The sequence below is a fragment of the Canis lupus genome, chromosome 14 (genome assembly GCF_048164855.1).
Source record: "Canis lupus baileyi chromosome 14, mCanLup2.hap1, whole genome shotgun sequence".
Classification (NCBI taxonomy): Eukaryota; Metazoa; Chordata; class Mammalia; order Carnivora; family Canidae; genus Canis; species Canis lupus.
The window spans coordinates 29,952,447-29,973,224 of NC_132851.1; the positions used below are offsets into that span (position 1 = coordinate 29,952,447).

The window sequence follows — 20,778 nt, forward strand, 5'->3', positions numbered from 1 at the left end:
TCTGGCTAAGGAGAGATACAAGTAGAAGTTTTTAATTTTATAAAGACCAGTTTTTAAAATATGCTTGCCATGGTTTTCCAAAGTAACATATTTCTCTTAAGTTTTCCTCTGGCAATTTTGGGTTGCACATTGAGGTCTATGACCTATGATGAGCTATTTTTTATATATGGCACAAAATAAATCAAGATTCATATTCCTCCATATGGATATGTAACTGTTTGAGTACTATTTATTAAGAAGACTGCCCTTTCTCCTTGGAATTACATTTGCATCTTTGTTGAAAATTAGTTGTGCGTATTTGTGTAGGTTTATTTCTGGATTTTCTATTTTCTTCTGTTTTTGTATTTGTCTGTCTTGATGTCAGAACCACATTCTCTTGATGATTATAGTTCTGTAATTCATCTTGAAACCAGGTAGTGTTTGTCTTCCCACTTTGTTTTTCTTTTCAAAGATGTTATGGCTTTACTAAGTCCTTTGCATTTTCATATGTTTTTAGAATCAGATTGCCAATTAAAAAAAATGGTTCTTGATGTCACTCTGATGAGATTTTCTTTCTGTAGAAACACAATGAGGAACAGGCATTCCCAAGGTAAATAATAATTGACACCTCTTGAGTTTGTTATGATAACAAAGTAATAACTCACTATTTTATTTTGTTTCCATATGTTGCACAGATCTAGGTAGTAATTATAGATTAAAATATATACCTTCCTGGGTGCCTGGGTGGCTCAGTGGGTTAAATGTCCAACTTTTGATTTGGGCTCAGGTCATGATCTTGGGGCCTGGAATCAAGCATGGAGTCAGGATCCATGCTCAATGGGGATTATGCTCCAGATTCTCTCTCCCTTTGCCTATCTCCCTGTTTGTGCACACATACAGTTTCTCTTTTAAATAAATAAATCTTTAAAAATAAATAAAATATAGCACAATGTATTCCTTTCATCTATTACTATGTAGTTCTGTCTAAGCACATTTCTATATTTTGAATTGGTAACAATTTGCTGCAAAAGAATAATACACATGAAGATGTATAGCATGGAGTAGGCACTTAGTAAATATTAATGTCCCCCGACTTTTCTTTTTTTTATGTAGATGATATTCCTGTAGAAATTGAGCTAGCAGATCCTAAGATTGCCTCTCTATTTAACATCCCTGTGATTTTTTTCCTTTTGAGTACCAAGTGTATAATTGGATTAGGGATATGATAATAAGAATGCAAATGCACTAATTTGTTATCATCGATGGGCAACAGTTAGAATATATGAAGTTAAATTTCTTACCCAACATTATCATAAACATAATATTCCTAGCCAGTTTTCCTCACAGCTACAATACAATGATAATTAATGTTCATCAAGCAACATTGACGAAAAACACTGCACTGTTTTCTGAATCATCAAAAGGAATCAAATTCCCTTCAGTTAAGTTAAATAGTAATCAGTCCCTTGTTTTCTTGAATATTGGTGAAAGCCTTAGCCCTAACTAGCAGTTTGACTTAAAAAATTACAATGTCTTTGATTTTTGGTAAACTTCTGCTTAGCTATGGTGGAATAATAGGCATCAGATGTACTTATCACTTCCAAAGGCTGAAAAACTGAACACGTGATATGCAACCCTGGTAGCCATATCCTGGACAACAGCAGCACAGGATAGTAACCTCTTGGAGAAAGGAAACAAACAGGGCAAGTTCTATAATTATTCTGGCTCATTGGCTAGAAACCGGATCAAAGACATAGCTCAAGGAGTCGGAACACCCCAAAATCCCAGCAGACTCCCTGAATTGAGCAAAAAGAATTGAACATTTGGGGAGGCCTTAGAAAGCTAGGGTGAAGAATGAAGAATGACGAAACCTGAAATTAAAGGAGAGAATTGCACAGGAAGAGGTTCTGGGAGAGGTTCCCTGAAGGGAGCCTGCTTCTCCCAAAGCCTATGTCTTTGCCTCTCTGTGTCTCTCATGAATAAATAAATAAAATCTTTAAAAAATTACAGATTGATATCCCTTATGAGCATAAATGTACCTATTCTTAATGATTTTTTAGCAAATCCAATTTAAGAATATTTGGAATGGATAATGCACCACAACTGAGTAGGAGTTATCTCAAAAATGTAGGCTAGTTTTAACCTTTGCAAATCAATGTAATTCACCATGTTAAGAGACAAAAGAAAAAAAGTTCATAGATTATCTCAATAGATGCATAAAAGCATTTGACAATATTGGGGAGCCTATATGAAGAAAAAGTCATCAAATCTTACTTCTCACCTTATGCAAAAGAATAATTCCATATTGATGATATATCTAAATGAAAGGGCTAAGATTATAAAACTTCTAGAAGACAACAGGATTATGTTTTAGTAACAAGAATAGGAAAAATATAAAGGACACAAAATGCACAAACAGTTAACAATCTGTATATTAAACTTTTCATTGAAATTAAAAATCTTCCAAAGGCACTGCCAGGACAGTGAGAGATTACCAGATTTGGAAAAAAGGATGGGTTACAAAAGGGAAGGGGGAGACTTTGAGTGTGATCAATATATTCATTGTCCTAACTGTGGTTTTAGAGTTGTGTAGATATGATAAAATTAATTTAATTATGCATTCAAAAATATGTTTACTGTAGTGTATATCAAGTGTAATCAAATCAAGTACCAGTGAAATTGAAGAAAAAACAGTAGAAATCATTCAATTTCAAAAGAAAATTATTGAGGGGAGAGAAGAATAAACCACCAAGGAACTGTGAACAATATTAAGTCATTTGCCCTGTAGAAAACAGGAGTTACAGATGATAGGATGATTACAGCAAAACTGTATGAAGGAATTATGATGGACAATTCTCCATACTTGAAGAAAAATGCTCATTTAGAAATACAAAAGTTCTGTGAACCCCAGGCAGGAAACATTACAATGATAACTGTATCTAAATACTTCACAGTCAAATTGTTGAACACCAAAGATAACAGAAATTTAAAGCAATCATGAAAAAAATGAGCAAATTTCTTTTTTTTAATAAAATATTTTATTTATTTATGAGAGAGAGAGAGAGAGGCAGAGACACAGGTAGAGGGAGAAGCAGGTTCCATGCAGGGAGCCCAATGTGGGACTCGACCCTGGGTCTCTAGTATCAGGCCCTGGACTGAAGGTGGCACTAAACCTCTGAGCCACCCGAGTTCCTCCATATGAGGAACAGTAATAAGATTACCTCCTTTCTTCTCCTTAGACAAAAATTGAAGCCAGGAGAAGATGAATTCACATCTTTAAAATTATGAAAAAAATAGAAACTCAGAATTCTGTATCCAGTAAAATACATATTTCAAAAAACTGAAATAAATGTATTTTCATAAAATTAAAATTGAAAGAATTCATTGGCGTTTGGCTTGACCTACCAGCGATGTGAAATTATGTTGTTCAGACTGAGGTACATCGATGTCATGTGCAAAGCCCAAGCACAGAGAACATTAGGGTCACCAGAAAGAACCCATAACTGGGTAAATACAAAGCACTATTTTTCATTCTTACATTTCCCTTGAGGGATAACTAACTATTTAAAGCAAAAATAATTGCATTTCCAGATGCGATTTATAATATATATAAAAGATGAAAGAAAAAAAATAAAAATAAAAGATGAAAGAACAACAGCACAAGGATGGGAGAAGCAGGAAAAGTAATTATAGTATTTGAGGTTATTGCATTTGTAAAATAAATAATACAAATGACAAGTGTGAAGAATCTGTTGTGTAGTGTGTGGTGTACAATATAGACTCAACAGATCTCACTGAGATGTAATTGACCTATTAGTTTCAGGTGTACAACATGAGTCTGTATCTGCATATATTGCAAAATAATCACCACAATACGTCTACTTACCATCATCACTACACAATTACACATTTTTAACTCAATAGATTTTGATAATTTAAAGATGTATATATTTTAACATGAAGGTGACTACTAAAAATAACTCTAGCTAAGAATCTAAGAGACAAAATAAAACGGAACACTAACAAAATGCGCGAGCGCGCGCACACACACACAAATCAGTGCAGGAAAGAAACAATGGAGAAACAAGCCTCAAGGGACACTGAAAAGAACATAGACCGAATCCAATCATATCAATAAGTACATTGAATTGTGGGTTAACACTCCAGTCCAAAGTGACAAAATAAAATGGAACACTAACTAGCTAAAAACTCAAGACCCAACAATCTGCTGACTACAGGAGACGTACTTTAAAAAAAAGTTACAAGTTAGTGGAAGATAAAAGGATGACAAAGGGGTACATCATGCAAATACTGATTAGAAAGAACACTGAGCTGGCTGTATCAATCTCAGAGACAACAGACTTCAAAAGAAAGAGTACTACAGAAGATAAAGTGGGGCATTGCCTAATGGTGAAAGGGAGAATTTCTCAGAAAGAACAATTATAAGTAATCTATACTTAGTAACAAAGATTCAAAATTCATGTGCAAAACCAATGTGACAAAAGTGGAAATAAATAAAATCCACTATGTAATGGAAGATTTTGATATCTTTCTTTCATGTAGATGAAAAAGTATATATAAAAATATCCAGAAGCATACAGGAGACCTGAACAACAGTATCAATCAATCTGACTTAACTGGCATTCACAGTGAAGTTGCATACAGCCACAGAAGATGAAACTTTTCAAATGCACATGGCAAGTTCATCTCTATCTAAGATAAGCCAGATGATGGACCAAACTTTTGAAAGTTTGAAATCTTACAGAGTGTTTTCTCGGACTTTAACAGTGTGAAATGAGCTATCAATAAGATATTCTGAAAGAAATCCCCAATTTATATTATTAAGCAACATAAGTATAATTAATCCATGGGTTAAAGAAGAATTCACAAGAAAAACTTAAAAATATTAAAAAAGGAAAGATAATAAAAGGAAAACATAAAAATTAATGAGATGACACCAAAACAGTATTTAATATAAGAAAACATTAAACTTTATATATCTATATTAAAGTATCAATAGAAAGTTTTAAAACTCAATGACTTTTTCTAGATCGTATCAATATCAATATCCTGCTTTTGATATTGTGCTATAAAATTTTAAGATGTTACCCATGAAGAAAAATGGATAAAGGGTACAAGAGCTTCCTCTGCATATATATCTGCAGTGATTCCTAAAATAAAAAGCTTACTTTTAAAAATACAAAGACCTGGGGTGCCTGAGTGGCTCAATAGATCTTGATAATTTAAGGATGTGTATTTTTTAACATGCGCATCCCAAATCTTGGTTTTGGCTCAGGTGATGATCTCAGGGTTGTGAGATTGAGCCCAAGGTCAGGCTTCATGCTCAGTGTGGCGTCTACTTGAGATTCTCTCTCTCCCTCTGCCTCCACCCTTGTTCACACTGGCACTCCGTCTCTCTCTCAAGTAAATAAATCTTCAAAGAGTCAAAGACCTAAGTATGTTTTGGCAAGTTATAGACCATGGGCCAAATCCTATCTGTATTTTAAATAACCCACAAGCTAAGAATGTTTTTAAATTTCTCAAGGGTTGTTTAAAAAAAGATTATGTGACAGAGCCCATATATGTCTATCAAAACCCAAAATGTTTACTAACTGAGCTTTGCAGAAAAGTTTGCAGCCTTTGATCTAGCAGTTTCTGTTCTGCTCTGGAAATGTAACATGACATAGCCCATTCCTCCATTAATTAAAAATAAGAACTCTGGACAGAATTCAAGAGCAGTTACTTTATAATTCTTTAAAGTTAACAAAAGTGGACAAATGATGATGGAAACCAAAACTTACAGAAGTGACCCACACTGGGGTATGTCTTCCAGAGTATTTTGTTTATTTTTGGCTCTGCTAAAAGAATAAACTATTGTAGGTTATATGGAAATGGCAGCTAAAAGTCAGGTAACAACTCTTCACTGATTAGGAAACACTACTGATGCAGTACAGACTTTCCTTCTGCCTAATGGAGCCAGGGAGAGAAAAGGTGAAGTGAGTCACAAAAGGAAAACAAGAAAGGTAAATCACTGTTTTTACATAGGCTTCATGGACTTTTTAATAGTTTTTTCTTGCAAAGAATCTTCTCAGTGAGATGTATGCCTTTGATCAATGTCCAGAGTCCTGATATAGTTGTTTTGGTCGTGGTGGTCTGGTTGTAGTGTTGATTTCTGGAGATAGGATTGGCTATGCCCTTTACTCAGATATTCCCAAGGTAACATCATCATTTAACAGTAAAAAACAAAACCAAACCAAATGACTTTTGGGGGAAGAATTAAAGATATCCTTCCTTGCCACTAAAAATGAAGGGAAAGAACTAAAGATAGTATTAGCATGGTAGTCTGGTGCATTGTTCTGGAAAGAGAAAAAGCATGAGATAATTTTGAAACAAGAACATGGGGAAGATGAGTGCCCGAGAAAAAGTCATTATGCAACCTGTAGGTAGGAAAAAAATCATTAAACTGAGTACTTAGTGAATGATTCTAGGGTCTAAGAAATGACAGTAATTAACATACAGGAAATGCATCTTTGGATACTGGCACATTGATTTTTGTCATCACCTTGAGTTGTTTCGGATCTGGTGATTGCTTTTGTGCATCACCAATTCCTGATTAAAAAAAGGGACAAATGGTTCAAGTGAAAATTACCCACCTCAGAAGTATGCATGAAACTTTTGTCCATTTTTTCTCATGCTTGTTCCTCTTTAGCCATTCTGTCATAAATGGTGGAAGTGGAACAATGAAATTGTGTGTGATAAAAAATTAGCCTCAGAATGAATGGTAATGAAATAGGAAATTGGGAGGGCAAATGAAAGCAACTGTGGTTCTTTAGGCTTGAATGGTGACTCTCAGGAAAGAAGTATCGTTGGAGAGATCCACTTACTCTTTCACTCATCCAACAAATATTCGTTAACCTCTTTCCAAGAGCCACGCACCGCTGCGGGTACAGCAAAACATAAAGCAGAATTATCTGCCTTTCTGGATTTGGGATCAATATAACCATGATATGTAAGTAAATTTTGTCATATGCTTTACGTTAAATAGGATATGGAAGAGAGAGTGGAGAACAGTGTTGTAATTTTTTTAAGATTTTATTTATTTATTCATGAGAGACACACAGAGAAAGGCAGAGGGAGAAGCAGGCTCCTTGGAGGGAGCCTGATGTGGGACTCAATCATGGGACCAGGATCACGCCCTGAGCCAAAGGCAGACGCTCAATCACTGAGGCACCCAGATGTCCCAGAAATGTTGTAATTTTAAATGGGGTTGACATGGCAGTCCTCACCAAGTGACTATGCTTGAGCAAAGACTTGAAGAAGGGTGCCCATTGAACATCTAGGGGAAGGGCACTGTCTTCAAAAGATTCTTGGGCATGCTAAGTACCAGTACCAGTGAGCATGGCAGGAGTAGTGTGAGCAAGGGGAAGAGGAGGGGAATAACAGAAGGCCAGATTAGGCGGGGCTTTGCAAGCAGTCACAAAGCCTTTGGTGATTATTGTATGTGAAATGGGGAGTCACAGAGCAGAGAAGCGACCAGGTCTGTTGTGATTTGGAAAGCTGATGAAGAGAGCTGTGTGTTGCGAGGAGAAAGTCAAGGACTTGGAGCAGACTGAGCAATGAGTTGATGTCTCCTGCATGCAGTTCTATTAGCCTTTTATTCACTCAGGTTTTACTGCTGATGTTAAACCCACGTGGTCAAGCACCAGCTTGTTAGCATGACATTCAGGGCTCATCTCCATCTGGCCATGGTTATTACTTTCTAGCATCTTCCAAGGCTCCCTCCTTACCCCATCTCACCTTCCTGGTATTCCAGATAAAGGTGTTGGGTAGGTAAATAGTGCATTTTGGGGTGTCCAGTTCTGCCTACCTATAGGGCCCTCGATGTGTCTCTGGAATTCCTATTTTTCCTGGTTAGCACAACCCATGACATTTTACCGCAATTATTCATATTCCTGTATTTCTCATCTCTAGCTCCGATTTTCAGTACACAGGAGGCACTCTGAGTGAGTCCATTATACTGGATACAATAGCAATCAATCTAACCACTTGGTTCAAGTTAAAGAGATATTTACATTGATGCTAAGTCTAATTTCAAAAAAAAATAAGGCAGTTCACAATCAACAATCTCTATTTCAAAGGAATCACAGTGATGACAAACCTTGAGAAACTATCAAAAGGTCAGTGAGGTACTAGGGGAAAAAATGGGTATGGCTAAAACCCAGGCTCAGCATATCTTTTCTTCTTTATGCTTCTTAATACTTGACATATATTATGCATTTATTTGTAACATTTAATCCCCCACCTGGATGAAATCTCCATTACAGCAGAGACTAGTCTTTGGTACTGCCAGGTTCATATTTCCTAAAATCATATTCAGGTGTTTGATAAATATTTGTTCAGTGAGTGAATGCTCACATTAAGTGAACACTAAGCTTGGCTATCAACACCGTTTTTATCATGCAGATTTTTTTTCTTTCTGATAAAAGGAACTCTAACAGATTTTTCACAAAAGATGAAATCTTTGGCTTGTCATTCATCTCATAAAGAAATTTACTCCACTTAATCTCACAAGGTCTTAAGCACCATTGGTGAAGACAACCAATGGAAATGATGCTTGAAATTTCAGGAGTGTTCCTTAGGCAATTATTACTTACATTGATCCAACAGTAAAAGCCAGTGTAATGACTACTATGAGCATAAATTATATTAATTTTTAATGCTATAGAATATTAACTTTTACTAAATATTAACTTTTAAGTCTACAGAAAATGGAAGCAAAATAGCTCATAACTAGGTTTCTGGCAATATAACTTGGGAAACAGGTAGAATCTAGAACTGTATAATAATACATGAGACATTGAAACTTTAGCCTTCTTTACCTGGAAGGATAAATATTGACCTAGTAGTCTCTGGTGAGTATGCAAACATCTGAATATGATTTTCTCATTTGACAATCTTCAATTATAATTTTAGACTATAGATTTTTAAAGTCTAGATGATCATTTTCCAGTGAACCATTAGTTTTCTAGAAAACTGTTAGTTTTCTAGTCTATTTGCACTTTTGCTACTGACCTTTGAGGTTTTAATTCAAAGGAATTGGTGATATAAGAATTCTGAGCAATGTTGCAACCTAATAGCAGTCCTGTGAGAGCCACCTTATCATACTTTAGATATATGTATATGTTTATATAAATGCATGAATATGTGCATATATACATACACACACACACACACACACACACACAGTTATCTTTTCCTGGACCCATTCTGTTGGCCTCCATATATATCTCCATTCATGAGAAGAGAGTTCTCTTGATTATGCCATTGGAGTAGAATTTTATTAGTTTTCCTTATCAGAGTACAGTTATTTTGAGAATATTCTGATTTTACTATGAGAGTACTGATTTTACTATCAATCATTCTTTTTTGTGGTCCACATACATGAGGTAAAGAAAGCTGACTCTCCCTCTCCAGTGCCCTCAGACCCAGATTCCATGTGTGTAGCCTGACTAAGCTGTGCTGTCAATGCATTCAGCTCCTGTAGCCACGGACGTAGGTTGCAGAGGTAGAGAAATGATTCAAGGTAGGCCATTCACTATCACCCTGACTCAGTTCCCTGACTTTTGTTGGCATGCTCAGGGAAGCAAATGTTTTTTTTCTGCTGGAACAGATGCCATAATGATGACAAACCTGAAGCCACTGGAGTCACCAGGCAGAACCCGTGAATGAGCTCCACCTGGAGGATCCAGAGCAAAGAAGTAGAACATGGTGATATCATTTGTACTCAGGATCATGATTCCTCTAAGCTAGATCTACTGCTGGACATCTTACATGAGCATCTACTCCCCCATCTTACTGAGATAGCTTGGATCCGATTTTCTGCGCCTAGCTACTGAAGGAGTCCTAATTGAGGCAACCACACTAACTAGCTTCACTGCAGGAGATCTGCTCATATCCCTCCTCAGTTTCTCCCTCTGCCAACTGTGAATATTAACTTTTGTCTGAAGGTGGTAAAAGTTGTAGAAAAGAATTTTAATAGATTACCAACTGATGTATAGATTAAAAGTGATGTCTGATACTTCTGGCCAACATGCATTCTTTTGAATATTTAATTTTGCTATTCTTGTAGGTCTGTGATGCATAGCTAAAAAAACCTACCATTTATTTGTCTTCATTATATGCCAGAAACCTCTAGGACCAGGAATGCACAAATATAAGACATGGTCATGGTCAACAGCTTCCTCTCTACTATGGGCAACTTGAGGAGAAAGAGCAGAAACTACTCTTACGTCCGGTAGACAGTGTTGAGCGACCCATGGTAAGCGCAGATAATGAAGTGCAGATAACTTTTGGAGATACACATAAGAAGAAGCAGTTGCTGCTGGCTTTGTCTGGGGATGGGTTTAAAAGTAAAGAAAAAATTCATTAGGGGAGAAAACTTACCTTTTTGGGAAAAAGTTTGTATGTCATATGCTCATCATTTCTTATTTACAATCTCATTTAATCATAGCAAGGGTATAAGATCCCTATTTTATAGATGAGGAAATCAAAGCCATGAGAATCTGAACAATGTTACATGGCTAGGTCATGTCAGACTCAGGATTCAAACCCAGGTCTAAGCGGAGAATAGATGCTCTTTATAATTTTGCCTTAAAATCTAAGGAGGAAGTGGGAATTCAGAGGAGAAAAGGCAGTCTAGAGAACATGATCATAGAAGTTCCTTATGCTCAAAGGGTCCTTAATCAGCACCAGTGTCATTTGGGCAGCCTCTTCACTACCAATACCCAGCTCTGGGGATGAGATAGGTGAGTTCCAGGAGCTGACAATGGGATATGAATGATTGTATTATTTACTGAGAATCTGAGACTCTTTGCAGTACAAGCACGTTTGTAATTTGCAGAGTGCTTCGAGCTCCAGCGAAGTGTGTGAGTAATGCAGATGCTCTGAAGAGGCTTGAGTGGAAAAATGCACATCCCTTCCATTTTATCTTGAGATTACCTTCTGTATTGCCATTTCAATTCCTTCATGCCCTAAAATACAGTGTATACCTAAAGACCTCTAATCTGATTTTTCTATCTGAAGCTTACTTTCCTCATTGCAAAAATACAAAAAAGAATCATTTGGGTTTTAGAAATGCAATTGTCTTATAAAAGCCAACATTAGAGTTGCATACCCACTGGTTGCCATCTATTCCTTGAGACAATCAACATATAGAGGGCCTTCTATGTTCTTTACACTTTATTGAGAACTATGGTTTTAGGAACAAGAATTAGTGACTGTACAGTTAGGGTTAACACACATGAAGAAAAAGCAAGCTAGCATTTCAAGATCCATCATCTGGCAAGCACTACATTGAGTTTGCAAACATTCTATCAGTGGAGTCTGAACAATCCTCTTAGATAATGTTTTTAGCCCAACTTACAAGCCAGACTCAGAGGGATAAGTAAAGGTATAATTTATAAAGAAAGGCTTGCATATTTTGAGGGCTTAACGTGTGCCAGGTGCTCTGCTAAATGCTTCTAGGGTTTAATACAACCCTCAGTACACTCACAGAATCCCCTCCTTGCAGATAGGAATGCAGGCTCTGAAGTTAAGGACTGCCTAAGTCACACAGGTAGAAAGTGTGGAAGACATGCGAGAGGGAGGCTGCCTGACACTGACACTGTCCCCACACTTCTGCTTTTTATTAAATGTTTTGCAAGTCCTCCTTGCAAATCATGAGATGAGTAGAAAATAAATGATCAGGGTAGCCCGGGTGGCTTAGCGATTTAGCCCCGCCTTCAGCCCAGGGCCTGATCCTGGAGACCCAGGATCGAGTCCCACGTCGTCGGGCTCCCTGCATGGAGACTGCCTCTCCCTCTGCCTGTCTCTCTGCCTCTCTCTCTCTTTCTGTCTCTCATGAATAAATAAAAGCTTAAAACGACAACAACAACAACAACCAGCATTTAAAAAAGAAAAGAAAAGAAATGATCATGAATTCATAGATAATAAAACCTAGCTACTCAAATGATTTTAAGAAAAGCCAAAAGAAATATCTGAATGTAATATATAAAAGAAACAAAAGTAGTTTCTGATAAAATAAAAATCTATAATTCAATAAATATAAAACCTGTTACTGCATTATAAATGCTTAATTATATACATATTTATTCATTATAATTTACTATGTATATTTTATTATATGGAATTACTGACAGGTGAACACTCTGGAAGACAGGAAGTCATCCAATATGCCAATATCATAGGCTTGCAAGGAATGTGACAGCTACAAACACACACGATCTCAGTATGCACAATCAGCAACTCAAATATCATAGTTATTACTCTTGGTGATTTTCTCAATGGGTAACAGCCCTTGGTAATAACAGTCTAAAAATAACAAATTAAGATCTTTTCTCACTTTACGTGGCAATTATATTCTTGGGCAATTATCTTATCTTAAAACCATGAAAACAGTACTCTGAGAGTGTGTATCATAATCATAAGCAATTTATTAATGACTATACAGCAGGATCTTTGAAAATCATATAGGATGGAAAGCAATAAGACAGATTTTTGTGTGAGGGACAGTCCCTGACAGCACAGAACATCTAGCACCCTCGGCCCCTAGTATGGGTCACTATGTCCAATTCCTGGGAAAAACAAAAATATATCCTAGGCATTTTCAGAATGCATTTTGAGGAGTTGTACTGCTGCCCTTGAGACTCACTGCCTTCAAGTTAGCGAGCATGGCATAGGACTCTCCTGTGAATGCAGAGTCATAGCAGCCAAAGGCTGGAAGAGAAAACAGGATGCTGCTTCTTCCAGCAAATATCTCCCAAGCATCAGGCATTTCTGCATCTTTGTCAGGACGCTTGCACATAATACTAATATTCAGTATTTTTCTTTCAGAGACTCACGTCCTACTATAAATACCAATTGCCCTCTTAAATGGAAAATAAGAATGGCTTACCATAAGTGAAACGTAAACTTAACGCATGATAATCACCTGGCTGATTCAGTGGTTGAGTGTCTGCCTTTGGCTCAGGTCATGATCCCGGAGTCCTGGGATCAAGTCCTGCATCGGGCTCCCTACAGGGAGCCTGCTTCTCCTTCTGCCTATGTCTCTGCCTCTCTCTCTGTGTCTTTCATGAATAAATAAAATCTTTTAAAAATAATAAAAACGTGATGAATGAAACAAACAGGAAATAGCAAAGAGAAGATGATGTTATCAAACTCTAGCTTGATTCTGTTGCCAGCTGAAGAATCTCAGCTGGACAGCTCTTCTCTTTTGGCTAACCACCACATTAAGCCTAAATTTGTCTCCTCAGAACTTGGTCTGATTTCCAGAAGAACAGGTCTATTACCTCTGCTTTATGATGACTCAGCTGTCATTATCCTCTCTCTGAGATAAGCAAGGTTTTGATATTATATCTTATGAGTATATAGCCTCCTTGCATAAGGATTTACTCTTTTTATGAAGAGAGGGTATTATGAAGTACCTGTTACACAATACTAATGTAGACATTTAAAATATATTTCTTTTGATTTTTTATACAACACTCCAAGGTATACCTCAACACTCCCACTTTACTGATGAGGAGATTAAGCCATGGTGCATTTGCATTGAAGTAGTTTGCCCAAAGTCTCGAAACTGGTTAGTGGCCAAGCCAGGATGCAAACTCAGAGCTAATTACAAAGCTCAGAGAACTTGTACAATTTCTTTTGTTAATTGACCATGGAATTCAAAGTCATGGTAGCATAGAATTTCTTAATTATACAGAGATAAGGATTTAAGGTGATTTAAACTGCTCTAATACCTCTGTGGTGATGACTTAGCCCTAACCTAGTGGTGCATGAATTGAAAGAGTTTTATTTAAGCCTTGTCCTGTTAACTTAAGAGGGTAACTGAGAAGACTCACATTAAACCAACATGATGGCTCTGTTGTTTCTCTGCTGTTTCTCTGTTAGTTCCTCTAACATGTCCCACAAGGGATGCTTTAAGAGGGAGCTGGAGTCTGGGAGTGAGTATGAATGAATGTTAGATGCTCTGGAAGTGGGTGTGATTACTAGACAAAGCTTCTATGATGGTGGCTAGATACTTCTGGTGGCTGCATGAGGCACATGTTACATTCTACATCAACTGGGCCACAAGGTGCCATATATCTGACCAAAAGTTATTTCTCAGTGTGTCTGTATGTTTCTGAAAGGGGTTAGCTTCTGAATTGGGAGATTGAGTAGAGCAGATAGTCCCTCCCCAGTGTGGGTGGCATTATTTCATCTATCAAGAGCCTGAAGAGAACAAAAAGAGGAAGTTTGATTAGCTCCCAAGATATCTGCCTTCTCTTGCCCTCAGCACTCCTGGTTCTCTAGGCTTCAACTCCAGAATATACTTATTGGCTCTCCAGCTACCACTGCTGGCCTTCCTGGAACTCCAGTCTGCACACAGCAGATTGTGAGACATCTCAGTCTCCATAACTGTGTGAGCCAATAGCTTTTTTAAAAAAAATTTTAAATATTTTATTTATTTATTTGACAGAGAGAGAGAGAGAGAGAGAGTGAGTAAGTGAGCACCAGCAGAGGGAGCAGCAGAGGGAAAGGGAGAAGCAGGCTCCCCACTGAGCAGGGAGCCTGATGTGGGGCTCAATCCTAGGACCCCAGGATCATGACCTGAGCCAAAGGCAGATGCTTAACCCAATGAGCCACCCAGGTGCCCCTGAGCCAATAGCTTACAATAAATAAATCTCCATCTGAATTTCTATATCTATAACCATATCCCTTCTCCTGTGCATTCTGTTTCTTGAAGAACCTTGACTAACACAAGATAGATGTTAAAATCAGGGACTACAGGAGGTGCAGATAACCAAACACCCTTAATTCTCTCAAGTCATCCTCTATCGGATGTGCAGGTCACCTGAAAATTAAAATGTACTTTCTCTCCCTCACTTTCAACAAGCGCTGCACCCAGCTTGGAAACACTTCCATTTCAAAGACTCATTTTTCTTCTCAAATCTCTGACCTTTCAGACCTTCCATCTCAATCTTAGTACATCACATTGCCTCCTACTTCCCTGGAAAAAAAAATGCAAGTCACAACCTACACATCTTACCTCTATCCACATCTGTATTTTCCTCATTCCCTTCTGTCACAATAGAAAATTGGCTCTTCACCATTGAAAGGTCATCTGCTCTGTGCGTTATAAATGTCATCCCCCTCTTAGGGGCCATGCTTCAATGAACTGACTCCACTCTCAATTTGTCTTCACCTCCTTCCATTTCTGCCAGCCCCTTCCCACCACCATTTGTACATGCCAACCTCCGCCTTCTCTCTAGGCTACTCCAACAGACATGTGGCTTTAATTCCCATGTATTTACTAATCATACCTAAGTCTTTATTTCAAGGCCAGACCCTTATTAACTCCTGGCCCACATAAATAATAGCTGTGGGGGGGAGGGGAGAGGGAATCTCCAATTGGGTACCCTGTAGGCATCTCCACCATCTTCCTTCTCTCAATGTTGCTCATCTTGACATGGTCATCCACTGCAGTCCAAAGCAGGGCCTAGAAATCAACCTCAATGGGTTCCTCTTCCCCTGCCTTAGCACCTGAGATAACCAGTCATCAAGATCCAGTGAGTCCTGTTGTCTCTCAGATGGCCCCGTCCTGCATTCTCCACTACCACTACCTTAGTACCTGTCCTTCACCTGGAGCACTGTAGCAGTACTCTCTTGATCTCCTGGGGTAGTCTTGACATGGGCATCAGAGTGACTACTAGAGTAAACCAGGATATTATTGTCTTCCTGTAACCTCCAGGATAAAATACTAATTAGTAAGCATGGTACCTAAGTCTTTTCTCTCCTTATCTATATCTGTCTCTATCATCTTGTGCTTCTCTTGGTGACAGTAGAATCTTCATCCTTCCTCCTAGCTAAGGCTATGCCTCCCCTCCTCTCAGGAGATTTACGGTCTTGAACCCTTCCCTTCTCTGGTTTACTCGATGTGCAATTCTCTGCCAGATACATAGGCTTTCAAAAATGCATCAATCTTTCTTACTACAAGAAATAATTAAATCATTAAAGAAGTAACACAAATTACCCTTTGTTCCCTGTGTTTCAAGAATACTGATCTGATTTTTGTATCTCAAATGTATCAGTATCGGCTTACTATTTGTCAGACACTTTGCTTAGTGATTTGTGCTTCAATTAATCCTCACAACAGTCAATGAGATGGACTAGTCTCTTTTGTTCTTAACGTTCAATGACTTGTCTAAAGTCACCTAGATAATCGATAGAAAGAACAGTATTCAACCAAAGTCGGTCAGACTCCAAAAACTACACTCATAACAAGTACATTGTACTACAGTATCTAAAAGATGAGATGGAAATGAAAGGAAAAACATAATTATATATATCTTAATATATAATATATGTAATTTTATATGATGTATACTATTATAAACGTTAGATCACATATTATATATGTAATATTAAATAATATGTAATGTATAAAACATGCTGCAATATTTTATAGTTTTGGTATTATATATTTGTATATAATATATGTCTACATCAGCTAATAATATTGAGTGTTAATATTTATTAAGCATTTACCATGCAAAAGGTACTATACTAAACATTTAACATATGTTATTTCATTTAATTTTAACACATTTGGTGTTATTATAGTATCATTATGCATGATGAAATGTAAGCTGAGTAAATTGAATAGATTAAAAAAAATTCTTTTTTGGTTCCGAGCATGGAAGTGTTTGTATTTGAAATCTGAGGTGTCTAGCATCAATGATAATGCTTAACCACAATGCAATACAGAATATATCACCCAGAGTCACCTGGGTGGCTCAATGAAGCAACTGACTCTTAATTTTGGCTCAAGTCATGATCTCAGGGTGGCAAGACCAGGCTCCATGCTGAGTGTTGAGTTTGCTTAAGATTCTCTCTCTGTCCCTCTGCTCTCTCTCAAAAAAAGAAAAAAATATGTTACTCATTAGTATGCTATGAAACAAAATCCCAGGGAAGAGATTTTATTTACCAAGTACAGTGATTCATAGTGTCTTGTAATGTTGAACATATTTTTTAGGTAGAGCTGCACCTGCAATAATGTGAAGGTGAGTATCCCCCATATTGCCCAAGGCTGGCCCCTGAAGTACTTGGAGAGGAAGAACTATGTGGATGGTAGTATCATGCAGTGATCAACAACTTGGGCTTTGGAACCAGAACCAGAGTTGGATCTCAGCACAGTCACAACTTTGTGACTTGGGACAAGTTCTTTTTTACCTCTTTTATTATTTATTTATTTATTTATTTATTTATTTATTTATTTATTTATTATAGTCTCTCTCACACACACACACACAGAGAGAGAGAGAGAGAGAGAGAGGCAGAGACACAGGCAGAGGGAGAAGCAGGCTCCAGGCACCGGGAGCTCGACGTGGGATTTGATCCTGGGTCTCCAGGATCGCGCCCTGGGCCAAAGGCAGGTGCTAAACCGCTGCACCACCCAGGGATCCCTCTTTTACCTCTTTATCTATAGTTTTTCAGTCTGAAAATGCAGATAATAATAATCCCTATGTGCCAAGAATGCTTGGTAGATTGATTATAACAATGCAGGAAAAATACTCAGCCAATGTCTAAAACATTAAGTGCTCAATAAGCATTAGTTAGTATTGCTTCACAATGTAGCATGAGATTAGGCTTTAGAGTGTTGGCCTCCAAAATTAGATTTATTTCTGTATTTTCATCGTCAGCTCCTTTATGCCAAAAAAAGAAAATATTCTCCTCTTCCTAAAACATCACAATGTATCTATCTATTCATTCATTTCGATGTGCCAGGCATTCCTCAAGGGTCTAAGAATGAACAACAGCATATGGTTTAATGCCCTTCAATGATTTCAGAATGACAGAGGTAGGAAGCCACATATGCAAGTATAAAGTATACTTTATACTTATACAAGTATAAGCATGTGACAGTATAAAAATTGCTGCAGTCAGGTACCCCATATGAAAATTTCTTAATCATCTTTCAACACAAATAAGTATGGATATCACCTACCATCTGAGGTCTTCTTTGAAATGCCCATTGAAAAAACAAAACATTTTTCCATCCTCAACTGTCACCATTACCTCATCTACTCTCTGTAACCATAATATTTTGAAATTTTTCAATCTTAAATAAAGGGATATTTGAAGACCAAGACCTTGTGTTTTTATCTATGTGTTTGTTTGTTTGTTTGTTTTTTTTGTTACCCTTTTTTAGGACTTTAAGGTTTTGGATAGTGCCTAGAATGCAGACACTCAGATAATGGAAGGATGGACAGGAGGGAAGGAGAGAGGGATGGAGGGAAGGAGGGACAGATAAATGGATACATAAGTGACTTCAAGAGAAATAGACTGGAGAAAGACATAAATTTTGGTTGACAGAAAAGAGATACTTTCTAGTACAGGAGGTGTTTGAGTTCCTTCTAAAAGGTAAGATTTCAGAACAAATACAGTGTATGTGCGGTGGTGGGAAGCTGGTGGGGGTAAAGCATTGTAGATGGAGGGAAAAGTATAATGTAATGATGTGTTCATCGAGTGGCAAGCAGATCAGACTGGAAGCTGGAGGAGGAGAGCAGAGGGATGGAGACAGAAGAAGTCTCAGACCTGGCTTGAAGCGCCTTGGAAACTACGCTAATGAACTTGGGCCTTCAATCCATCATGGCTTCTCAATAGGGAAGGGTGCCTCTCTTGCTATAAAGCTTAACTGTGATGGAGGACATTATTTCATCACCTTGAGCTAAGTATCAGTACTTCATTAAAACTGAGAAGAGGCGGACAGATCCAACAGTGTTTTCTGGGAGCCTAAATCACAGGGTTTTGGCACCTCTGAATTTAAAGGGAAATTGAAATCTCTTCAATACTCATTCAGGCTAAAAGTACTTTTAGAATTTCCAAGAAGAACAATTGAAAACACAAATCTGTCTCCTAACAATGCTTAGGCTTTGGGATTCTTCCTGCCTTTATTCTGTTGAATGAGACAGAATGGAATGAATAATAATATCTGACATACTCTTACATTGCATTTCTAGAGCACTCTCACAAAAATGACTTCATTTGATCTTCATAAAAACCCTGTGAGCTAAGCACTATTATCTTCATTCAGCAGCGAGCAAACAGGAACAGAAATAGTAAGGTAGGCAAGTTGGATTCTCTTACCTTTCTCTTTCTCTGCCCGACCCAGCTGGGGCAAGTTTTGAGGCCCTTCACAGCTGAGAAAAGCTTTCCTTGGGGTCACATATGTTGCAAAAGAGGCCAAAGGTAAAGGGGGGATGGAATACATCTTAAAATGCTACTCTGACACTCGTCATGATTATCATCATATAATCCCCATCACCGCTTCTGAAGGCAAGTGTAATTGTACCTACTTTGTAAAAAAGGACATGAAGCTCAGAGAGGTTAATAAACTTGTTCCAGTTGGCCCAGCTGCAAAAGAGTAGGGTCAGATTTAAACTATTTATGGCCCCCAATGTACATACACATTCCTTTTACCACTTCACACTGCCATAATGTTAGGAGTATGGGCTCAGAGCTCAGACTGCCATGTTTTTTGTTTTTGTTTTTGTTTTTAAGATTTTATTTATTTATTCATGAGAGACACAGACAGACAGGCAGAGACATAGGCGGCTCCCTGCAGGGAGCCAGATGAGGGACTTGATCCCAGGACCCTGGGATGACAAACTGAGCCAAAGGCAGATGCTCAACCACTGAGCCATCCAGGTGCCCCCGACTGCCATGTTTCAATACCAGTTGGCCTTATGACCTTGAGAATCTGTGCTTCACGTTCTCATCTCTAAAATGGAGACCATATTAGCAATTATCCTAGGAGTTGCTCTGCAAGTAAATTGTGACAACATATGTCAAGTACTTCAACCATTCCAAGCACAGATATGTGTATTCTAAAGTTATCATCTTATGGGTCTTCAAATTAATTCCCTTCTCCAGTCCCATACCCAATCCCCCGATCCTATAGCAATTATCTTCTGTGGTGCTAGGGCCAAATTGTCAACTAGATTTGACACTGTTCTCTCTGCAGTGAGTTGGCCTGAAAGCCTGCCTGGTCCCAACCGGGTCCCTATAAGTCTCACTGTGTCAGCTCAATCCAAAGGTTGGAATTTACTGCCTAGACTTTCCTTGCTTGTCTTTCAACCTCCCTGAGCCTCAGCTATTTAGATTGGAGCTCCAGAAACACAATTAGCTTTTGCCAGATCCCCTTTAGAGGATGACAACCTTGTGTCATGTCCCTAGCATACTGGTAGGTGTTCCTCTATCTGTATCTGTATACTTGGAACGATAAGACCTGCCCTGTATAGCATTTACATTACTGAAGATTGGCTCTGTTTCCTCATGCCTTGCTTCTGCTTTCTGTTGGAATTTTGCATCCCAGAAGCTATGTGAGGTCATAGAGAAACAACTCCAATCAACCAAGCATGGTCTCTGTCCTCAAAGAAAGTAACCAGGTTTTAAGCAATCAATTATACAAATTATCTAATTATAGTTGAGAAAATTTCTTTGAAACAGAAGTAGAGAGTTCTTTGAACAAATGTAACAAGAAGACTCCCACCTCATCTGAGGATTCAGGGAAAGCTTCTTTCTTGAAGAGGTGAAAACACAAGTGGTCTAGGACTCCCCAGGATGCAGCCTTTTTATTTATTCAAATGTTCCTACGTGATTTGGAAGGGATAGAGAAAAAAGTGATCATCTCTAACAGTCTCAGAGCTGTGCTAGACTTTCTAGTTTGCACGAGTGATAATTATAACATGATTTTAA

The 20,778-nt window shown here is 37.9% G+C and overlaps 1 long non-coding RNA gene across 1 annotated transcript; it reads right to left on the reverse strand.

Annotated features, from left to right (window-relative positions):
* Nucleotides 1–210: 210 nt before the first annotated feature.
* Nucleotides 211–20,386, reverse strand: LOC140603417 (uncharacterized). The gene is made up of 5 exons (XR_012006401.1): nt 20,329–20,386; nt 19,377–19,434; nt 19,168–19,235; nt 10,138–10,370; nt 211–554 (listed from the first exon to the last, which is right to left on the reverse strand). It is a non-coding gene; the product is annotated as an uncharacterized lncRNA (long non-coding RNA).
* Nucleotides 20,387–20,778: the final 392 nt, after the last annotated feature.